This window comes from Pyrus communis, chromosome 14 (assembly GCF_963583255.1).
Source record: "Pyrus communis chromosome 14, drPyrComm1.1, whole genome shotgun sequence".
In the NCBI taxonomy this organism is placed as follows: domain Eukaryota; kingdom Viridiplantae; phylum Streptophyta; class Magnoliopsida; order Rosales; family Rosaceae; genus Pyrus; species Pyrus communis.
Genome location: NC_084816.1, coordinates 14,170,272 through 14,180,345, shown reverse-complemented (window position 1 = coordinate 14,180,345; position 10,074 = coordinate 14,170,272). Strand labels below are relative to the sequence as shown.

Genomic DNA, 10,074 nt, shown 5'->3' with positions numbered 1-10,074 from the left:
ACATAATGAGATTCAAATTCATCATCTACGAAATTCAAACATTAGACATCTTACTTACAAATGAAAAGGAATATCATTAAACAGTAATATTGAGTAGCATCAATCATCAATTCTTAAAAACAATTATTGTAATCATGAACAGATACAAATATTATACTATTGCAAATGGAAAGACTACTTGGACGAAAAAAACCTTGCAGAAGTCTGAATTGAGAAAGTCGGCATGGCCATCCGACCGGCGGTGCAAGGGACGCAGGCAGCCAGCAGGCCGATTGAGCTACATCACAAACTTCTGGGACTCAATTGGAGGTTGGGTTTTCATATCTGTTGGCACCATTTCACTATTGAATATCTTTCTTTGTTTCTGAGACTCAGTTGGAGTCTTCACATCTGTTGCCCTTCCAATTGCTTGGAAAATTTTGATTACGTACCAAGTTAAGTCAATTTGCCACCATTCCAAACCTTGTCGAGCTGAGTAGTCAAATGCATGGTGATTGTTGTGCCACCCTTCTCAAAATGTAACCATTGCCAACCACCTAAAACAGTTGAAATTATATATAGACATGTAATTAATTTCCATATTTATCAAAGACTACATATATAGAAGCAAGAGAGGGAAGTTAGGTACAATATATACCAATTGTTCCTGGACAAATCACCGGTGTTGATACTTGTTTTCCCCATATGTGGCCAGCCGAATTTACTAGCAAAGTTACGTGCAAAACACTTACTATCCTTACACCCTACGAACACAAATAGCATGTTTCCCCAAAAAAAAAAAAAATCACAAATCACAAATGCCAGGTAAAAACACCACCGAATGGCAGGTAAAAATACCACCAAAAGGCAACTTTGTTATTCAAAAAATTAAAGGATAACTTTATTAATGTGGGCCATATTGTTGGGATGTTCAATGCTTATAAAAATAAAAAATAAAGTTCCGGTACTTGGACCACGTCATTCATGACAAAGAAAAGGGAAAAGAAGAATTAGAAGAACTTCCTGAAATCCGAATCCGATTGCAATTTTAGATAGATTTGTGTAACTCAAAGTTTTACTATAAAATTAACTGATAATATAAGTAATAGTTCAATTTCTTAGACGTACATGAAAGGTCCATTATTTTTTTGATGTGGGATTAATAAGCTCACTTTGTTTTTTTCCATGCGACAAATTTGTAAGTTTAACACATGAACAACTCAAATCGAATACCTTGAAGCATGTGAGATAGTTGGGTTTGACACATGGGACAACATACTCTTAAACTATAAAGAAAATTGAGGTTTGGCCATGAAACCAATTGACAATATAGAAAGTCGTTCATTACTTATAAACACATACAAAGTTCAAAGAAATAAAATTATTACTCTCAACATAACTCCTTCCAAAAGCTGCAAGTGAGGCTTATTCAGGTGAAAAATGTTTATGAAATGAACTTTTTAACAATGCATATCAGCCCACGGCATGTGAAAACATCACCACATGGATGACCTGTGCAATTTTTTCATTGATTCGAATTGGAATTTATAAGGCCGCGTGACAATAATGTAAACAGATTTGTTTTGGGGAAACAAACCAAGAAGGGAAGGCCGCCAAAGGTGTGTCATAAACTTAGTTAGGAGGAAGCAATTAATCTCACCAGTCCCCAAACCGAGAAGGGAAGGCCGCCAAAGGCGTATAATAAACTTCCAGGTAGAACAACTGCATGTATAATATAAGTATGGTGAAGAAACCTGTAGAAGGCCTGGCTTTTTAAATCTTGAACGTTCTTTAGTCCTCGATACTGCAAATTTTCCATTGTTAATTAAAGAGTTCAACAACATATATATGTAAGATGGTATTCTGTTTATTTTTGGTTTCTAATCTTTGTTGTATTTCTCATTATTAATATTACAAGAAATGAAGGCCACTCTTATAGAGAGTCAAAAAGAAAGCTACCAGAATTGTAGGCAAACAGCTAAAACACATTCCCTAAAATCTGCCCTAACAAGTGGAAAAGTGAAAACTTTATTACAAGTAAAGAAGCTCCTACAAGCAACAAAGGTTGACAAAAGAGGTAAGGTGAATGACAAGGTATGGGAAGACATGAGAGTAGGGTTAAGACCATCACTTTAGCCAATGACTTACCTAAAGTGAGGATGACAACCCATCCTTGAGATCTATACAAATCGCCTTCAATATATTTCAACGTATGCGTGAGAGGGGAGATATATTCCAACTTATGCGTGAGAGAGAGAAGGGGGGGGGGGGGGGGGAGAGAGAGAGAGAGAGAGAGAGAGATAGTTGTATGCTATTACCTTTCCAAACCAAGAGCCGCTATCGATGATCCACCCAATGTGACTAAACCAAAAACCTCGAATGTGGCTATATCTTTCTGAGTGTCTGTATACTGGTGGTGGTAACGGTGTGAGCTCACCCATTCTATTGGACTACTCAAACATTTTCTCTAATATTATTGACCAAGAGAAAAAGCATTTTCTGTAATAATTTTGCAAGGAAAAACAACTATTTAAACACGAAATGATGCTAAAAAAATGAAACAAACCGTTGCTCAGGACGCACACATATATATAATGTACCTGAAGTGATAGAACTCCCATGTAGGCAAATAAGTATTCGAGCCATCTCGGAAGCCTGAAACTCTCGTGTGAAAGATTTCTATGGAAAGACACAGTGATTCCTAAAATGTTTAACTGATGGAGTACAAAGGCCACCCAAAATGCACCCCAAGTGAAATAAAAGGGTGCAAATAAAGAAAAAAAGTGCATAGACGAAAGGATAGTCGCTATTGTTAGAACCCATATGTGAGAAGTGAATCAAAACACCCAATAAAGATATGAAATAACATGACTAAAAGGAGATATAAAGTAATGAATCTTATACATGCTGATCAATGTATAATATAAGGTGAGAAAACTCTAAGTATTGTACAAAATGATGCAGAGGACAGTTATAAGGAGATGGAAAACTGAAAGTAACTGCAATCATGATAGGTGGAGCAGTTACATCCTTATAACAAGGGTTTCGACCCCCTTTCTTGGGTAAGTTACAACGTACTCATAGTGTGAATGCTCATCCCATTAAGAGCAAGAGTTCCAATACATTTCCAAGAGAAGGGAAGGTCTTAATCACTTCTCAGACATCATGGCTTCATCCTCGAGTGAGTACCTTCCATAATCGTTGATTGTAACCTGATGCATTTGCAGGAATTAGGGTTAGTAATACTGCATGCATTTATTACATTACATAGTTCATATGCAGTGCTATTAAAGATCTCTATATGCTTAAGTAAACATATATATACATCGAAAAGGGCCTCCATGTGGTATCAGAGCCATCAGCATTTGCAATGAACTCGAACAAGGAAACTGTATAAGTTTTACTTAAATTTTTAAACTGCTTTATTATGCAGCAACTCTTCTTTCACAATTCTTTCAGAAATTTTGTTGCTGAAATTTTGTTGTATCACATCTTCTTCGAATTGTCTTAATTTGTATGAATGAGTCACCAAAGTGATTTACATTCATTAATCATGGTTCTGTTATATCAGACATTTAATTTCAAGAGTGTGCTGCATATTGAAAATTCCGATCAGGTTCTATGGAACCGTGTTAATGTCTTTTGCAGACATTAGAAGTATAGTCAGTTATGAAAGATGATAGTTCATGTATTCAATTTTTCCCAAAGGCATGCAGATTACATTGATTATTGTATTTTGTAAATGTTTATACAGATCTGTCATTCATATATTTCGATTATAAACAGTTTCTTGCCCAAAGGTGATACTGATTCTATGAGTGTAAGCATGATTTCATGTCATTCCATATGAATTTACAAATCATTATGTACACCTTACGCAGATTTCAATATGTTGAGCATGATCAACATTGAGAAACTGAATGGAACAAACTTTAAAGCTTGGAAACAAAAAGTTGAAATGCATTTGGGAATGCATGAGTTCGATATTGCCATTAAGTTGCCTCAGCCATTAACACTTGCAGATAACAGTACTGCACTACAAAGGGATAGCTTTGCCAAATGGGAAGGGGCTAATCAAATGTCTGCAAAATGCTATGGAAGATCACATAAGGGGAGGGATTTTAGTCTATGATCTTGCAAAGGACTATATGGCAAGGATTGAAGAAAACTACAAGAGATCAGACAAAGTTGAAGCTGGTGTATATCTTTCTGAGTTAATTAATACCAAACTGTGCTTCACCAGATATCTTAGAACTTGTTGCAATAGCTACAATACCTCAACATCAACATACAATGGCTTTGAATCATCCTATGCACTCATCTGCATCAATTACAGAAGTACCAGAATCATCTACACAGTCTCTTGCACCTTTGTTGAAGAAATCAGTGAGAAACAAGAAGCTTGCTATTCCAAATGATTACTTATGCTATCTGCAAGAGGTTGAGTATGACCTTGGTGATGAAGATGATCCAATAACTTACAAACAGGCAATGGAGAGTACTAAAAGTGATTTGTGGTAGGCTACAATGACTAAAGAACTTACTTCCATAGAAAGTAATAATGTTTGGACTTTGGTTGATATTTCAGACACTAAGAAGGCCATTGGATGCAAAAGGGTATTTAAAACAAAGAGACATGCTCATGCGAAGATTGAAAGGCTTAAAGCCCAGCTTGTAGCTAAAGGTTTTACACAGAAGGAAGGGTTGGATTACACATAAACATTCTCTCCAGTTTCTAAAAAAGACTAATTCAAAGTCATCATGGCACTCACAACTCACTTTGATTTGGAGCTTCACCAAATGATGTCACAAGACTGCCTTTCTTAATGGTAGTCTCAATGAGGACATTTACATGGTACAACCCCCAGGATTTGTTAAAAGGGGGAAAGAAAATCTGGTATGCAAGCTAAATAAGTCTATCTATGGTTTAAAACAGGCTTCTAGGCAGTGGTATAAACGTCTTGATCAAATTGTGCAATCTTACTAATAATTGTATCTACATGAAGCAACACAAGTCTCAATTCATTTTCATGGTTTTATATGTGGATGACATACTGTTAGCAAGTTCACATATGTAGTTGCTCAATGAAACCAAGCAAATGCTATGTAATAGCTTTGACATGAAAAATTTTGGAGAGGCTTATTATGTTTTGGGTATTGAGATTGTGAGAAATAGGCAGCATAGAACCTTGGGGCTATTTTAGAAGAGTTACATTGATAGAGTCTTGAAGAGATTCAATATGGAAACTTGCAATAAAGGTGATGTTCCCATTGGTAAAGGAGATAAGTTCTCTCTTTCACAATGCCCTATAACTAAACATGACATTTAAGCTATGAAGGACAAATCATATGCATCTCTAGTTGCCAGTGTTATGTATGCACAAGTATGCACCAAACTTGATTTAGCTTTTGCATTAAGTGTACTAGGAAGGTTTCAATCAAATCCTGGAACTGCACACTGAAATGCAAGCAAAAAGGTATTGAGGTATTTAAAGAAGACACAAAACTATGTATTAACCTATCATCGAGTCCAAAACTTGGAAGTTGTTTGTTATAGTGATGCTGATTTGGGAAGCTACATTGATGATAAAATGTCCATGAGTGGATATATTTTCATAATGGTTGGGGGTGCAGTGTCATAGAGAAGTAGAAAACAAACCACAAGCGTTATTTCTACAATGGAGTCAGAATATATAGGATGTTTTGAAGCAATGAGGCATGGTGTATGGCTGAAAAATTTGATCTGTGATATGAAGATAGTTAAAAGCATTGAAGAGCCAATCATTATTTATTATGATAACACTTTAGCTATGTTCTTGGCTAAGAACAACAGAAGGTCTGAGGCTTTGAGGCTTGTGGACATCAAATACTTAAAGCTCCAAGATGAAATAAGAAATTGAACTATTGATTTGGAGCATATTAGTACATTTAATATGGTTGCAGATCCATTAACCAAGGCATTACATGTGACAGCATTTCAAAGGCATCTGCTAAACATGGGACTACAAACAACTACTGATAATGTTTGAATGTGGGAGTAACGTAACTTTTCACAACTTTAAGTATGTGTTTTGATAATAATTTGTGCTTATAATGAATACGAATTATATTACATGACGATGTAATACATTTGTGAAAGCTCAATACTAATCAAACATATGATGATGTTCGCTATTTTGCAGCAATAAAGAAAGAATGGCAGCTGCAATGCCATTCCTTACTTAACAAGCAATGTGGGAGTAATGCTTGTAATGAAGAGTTCTCTTGTCCAAATGTTTTATTCTCACATATGATCTCATTTCTATTCGATTAGTTTATGATTTTAGTACAAATGGTACTCTAAATTGTATTATACTATCTAAAGTTCAACCAATGCTTCTTTGAGTATGTTTGAAAGATTTATTTCAACATATTTATCTCAGTGGTAACTTGTTAGTTATTTCATTTAGATGTTTTGATCATTCTCATGTGGGAGAATGTTAGAACTCATATGTGAGAAGTGAATCAAAACACCTAATAAAGATATGAAATAACATGATTAAAAGGAGATATAAAGTAATGAATCTTATACATGTTGATCAATGTATAATATAAGGTGAGAAAACTATAAGTATTGTACAAAATCATGTAGATGACAGTTATAAGGAGTTGGAAAATTGAAAGTAATTGCAACCATGATAGATGGAGTAGTTACATCCTTATAACAAGGGTTTTGACCCCCTTTCTCGGGTAAGTTACAAGGCACTCATCGTGTGAATGCTCGTCCTATGAAGAGCAAGAGTTCCAATATGTTTCCAAGAGAAGGGAAGGTCTTAATCACATCTCAAACATCATGGCTTCATCTTCGAGTGAGTACCTTCCGTTTCATTGATTGTAACTTGATGCATTTGCAGGAATTAGGGTTAGTAATATGATGCGAACTAATTCAGCACACAAATTAAAACCCTCTTGTGACAATTGTAGTAAAGATGCAAGTAGGGATCGTTTTAGACCGGGGATTAGGAGGGATTACTAAATCACTTGGAAACTGACTCAAAAACGTAAAACAAACGTTAAAAACACTAAACTAGACTCAAAGAATGCAAAAATAAACAATAAAACACTAAAACAAATCAAAAGACTCAAAGAATACAAAGCACTTATAAACACAAACTAAGACACTATCTAACTAAATTAGACACGAAGGTAAAGGGGGATTGAGGTTTTGACGAAATTAAACTAAATACACAGATTGTAATTTAAAGGCAGAATGTAAATATGAATGTGATGAAAATATGGATGAATGCTAGCTAGAAGGTTCTTCTCCACACATGTCACACTTGCATACAAGATGATTTTCGGTTGGTCTTTCGATAAATTATGAAACTCAACACCCCGGGTTAATTAGGTCCGCTTAAATTAACCGTCAAGTTTTCCTCAAGTTAATGAATTGGATGATTGCATGCGACAACCCAAAGCATTCCCCACAAGTTCCCTACATGAATTGCATAATAGAGATACAAGCAAGAATCATTAAGCATCATGAAAACTATAAGTGTTGACGAGGCATTCGTTACTATGATTGCATGAAACTTATGCCAAGAATTTATTTAACGCGATTGTTTATAAGCAACCTCCACTACTTGTGAATATAAGTTCATAACTATTAGGTGAAACTCACTTATATTCTAGCGTCATATTCATGCATGAAAATTAAGCGTGCACTCTCAATAAACATACACAAATAAGTTATCGATCAAGCAGTTAAACAAATTGAATTCACCATTCATGAAATTCCAACCAAACGTAATCAAATCATATTGCAAGCATAAACATGGTTTCGAATCACCCCCTAGCTAAATAGGGGTTTAGCCTCTCATGTTCACAACAAGAAAAATAAAATTGAATTTAAACATAAAGAACAAAGGATGGATTACACCTAGAACGCCCAACGAATCCACTTGAATTTCTGCGCGTCTAAGTCCTCTTTCCTCTTCTCCTTGCTGCGGCAGTGAGGTTAAATGGATGATTTGGATGTTAATTTGGGTTGGGGATGGATTTAGGGTGGTAAAGGTGTGCGGCAAGATTGGTGGAAGGTGTGTGGAGGTGTGGAAAGTGGCTGGGAAGGTGGAGGAAGGCACGGCAATAATGGGAGGCTGCTGGAATTTTATGGGGTATGGTGGCTGCGGCACAAGTGGGAAAATTAGGAGTGAATGGGATAAAATCTGTGATGGTGGTTGCACAGTTTTTGGGAGGAAAAATGGGAGAGAATGGGTGATGCGGCTTGGTTGTAATTTAGGGTGAATGGCATCCAAAAAGGGGTGACGGCTTGAATGATATTTTATGTTGAATTATCATGGAATGCACGGCAAAGGTGATTAATCATGTATGGTGGCTGCACGAATGGGAAAGAATGGGATAGGGTGCTACGGCTGGGAATGGAGAAAAAGGGTTATATAGGCTACGGCTTAGGGTAGAATTAGGGTGATAATTAAAATGGGGGGGGGGGGGGGTGGCACGGCTAGAAAGGCAAAAAAAATAGGTTTTGTGGCTGTTTTGTTTCATTAAATATTGTTGCTGAAAAATATGAAAAGAAAAATAATAAGAGGTCCCTAAGGTGCGGCTAAATGGTGGAAACCCTAGGGTTTTAGAAATTTAAACCCTAGTTTATTTTTATTAACTAAAATTCACCTAAAGGCTGCTAGAATTTAGGAAATAAAATCAGAAATTAAAAAGGGAATAATTAAAGGGTGCGGCTAGGGTTAGGTTAGGAGAGGGAAATAGGGTTTAATTTCACAACATTGGACAAAAGTGCCCCCCTTGCACGGCAAGGGAAGGGAATTAGGGTTAAGGCACGGCAAGGTTGTGTAATTGGGCTAGGGCCTTGGTTTTGTGTCCTAAAGCGCCTACAAAGACTTCAAAGTGGCTAGAAAATACGGACGTTTAAGATTAGGAAAGGTTACCAAAACGGGAAACTTAGGATTAACTTTCCTAAAATAGGAAACCTTGTTTGAGTAGGATTCCTCGTTTTGGTAAGAATTCATCATTGGAGTAGGAATTCGTCGTTTCTTCAAGTCTTCAACTCATTCATTCCTCTTTCGCTCCAAAAGACTCCAATTTGCATCTTCTTGCACACTTTGGCCTTATAATCTGAAAATACACAAAAATGGCCTTAAACACTAAAATAGCTAAATAAACACAACATAAATGCACGAGAACAAGCTAATTAAGTCGCATGAATATGCTCCTATCATAATACTGCATGCATCTATTACAGTACGTAGTTCATATGCAGTGTTATTAACAATCTCTATACGCTTAAGTAAACATCTATATATACATTGAAAAGGGCCTCCAGCTATGACTAAGTCCTGCAACTTCCATTTTCTCCCCAAGAATTCTCCATAGGGCATCATCCCAATCTTCACCCAATGTTCCATAATATATGGTAGCAAAGCATACTCTCACTTATCCTCATCTTTTTCTTTAACTCGTTGAGTAGGAAGTAGAGCTACTACTTGATCTAAAGAATGTTGTATGAAAATGCTTTTGAGTTTGGAAAATGTTGGTCGGCGAAACATTAGATATATAGGGAAGCAATTTAATAAGGTGGTGCTATCCACACAGCTCATTTTACTTCTCACACATGCTTTATTAATTTTTGTCCTTTGATCTTCTTCTCTTTATTCGATCCAATGGCAAGAAATCGAGAGAGTTGTGTGAGAGGTAAAAAATGATGTATGGATAGCACTACCCATTTAATATCTCACTGCTTTGTGATGGTTGGGTACATTCTGTACAAATTTTATAAAAAAAAACAAGGGGCATAATTGATATAACTCTATTTTTGTGTTATTGTTGAAATAGATCCAATCACTATAAAAAAAAAATTAGGGGTTGCTCTACAAACTTTTGCCCGACGAACAGGTCTTCATCGGATAAAGAAATATTAAGTTTGTAGGGCAAAATTGGTCAACATTTAGGGTTTACTCAAAACCTTTACGGGATAGACGTTATTATTATTATTTTTTGTTTTTTTTTATGCAAAGAAATTCATTAAAGTACGAAACCTCTAGTACATCCGTTTCCAATACAATCAAAATTAAAGGCAGGAAG

The 10,074-nt window shown here is 35.9% G+C and overlaps 1 pseudogene; it reads right to left on the bottom strand.

The window, feature by feature from the left end:
* Positions 1-277: 277 nt before the first annotated feature.
* Positions 278-9,398, bottom strand: LOC137714396 (palmitoyl-monogalactosyldiacylglycerol delta-7 desaturase, chloroplastic-like; annotated as a pseudogene).
* Positions 9,399-10,074: the final 676 nt, after the last annotated feature.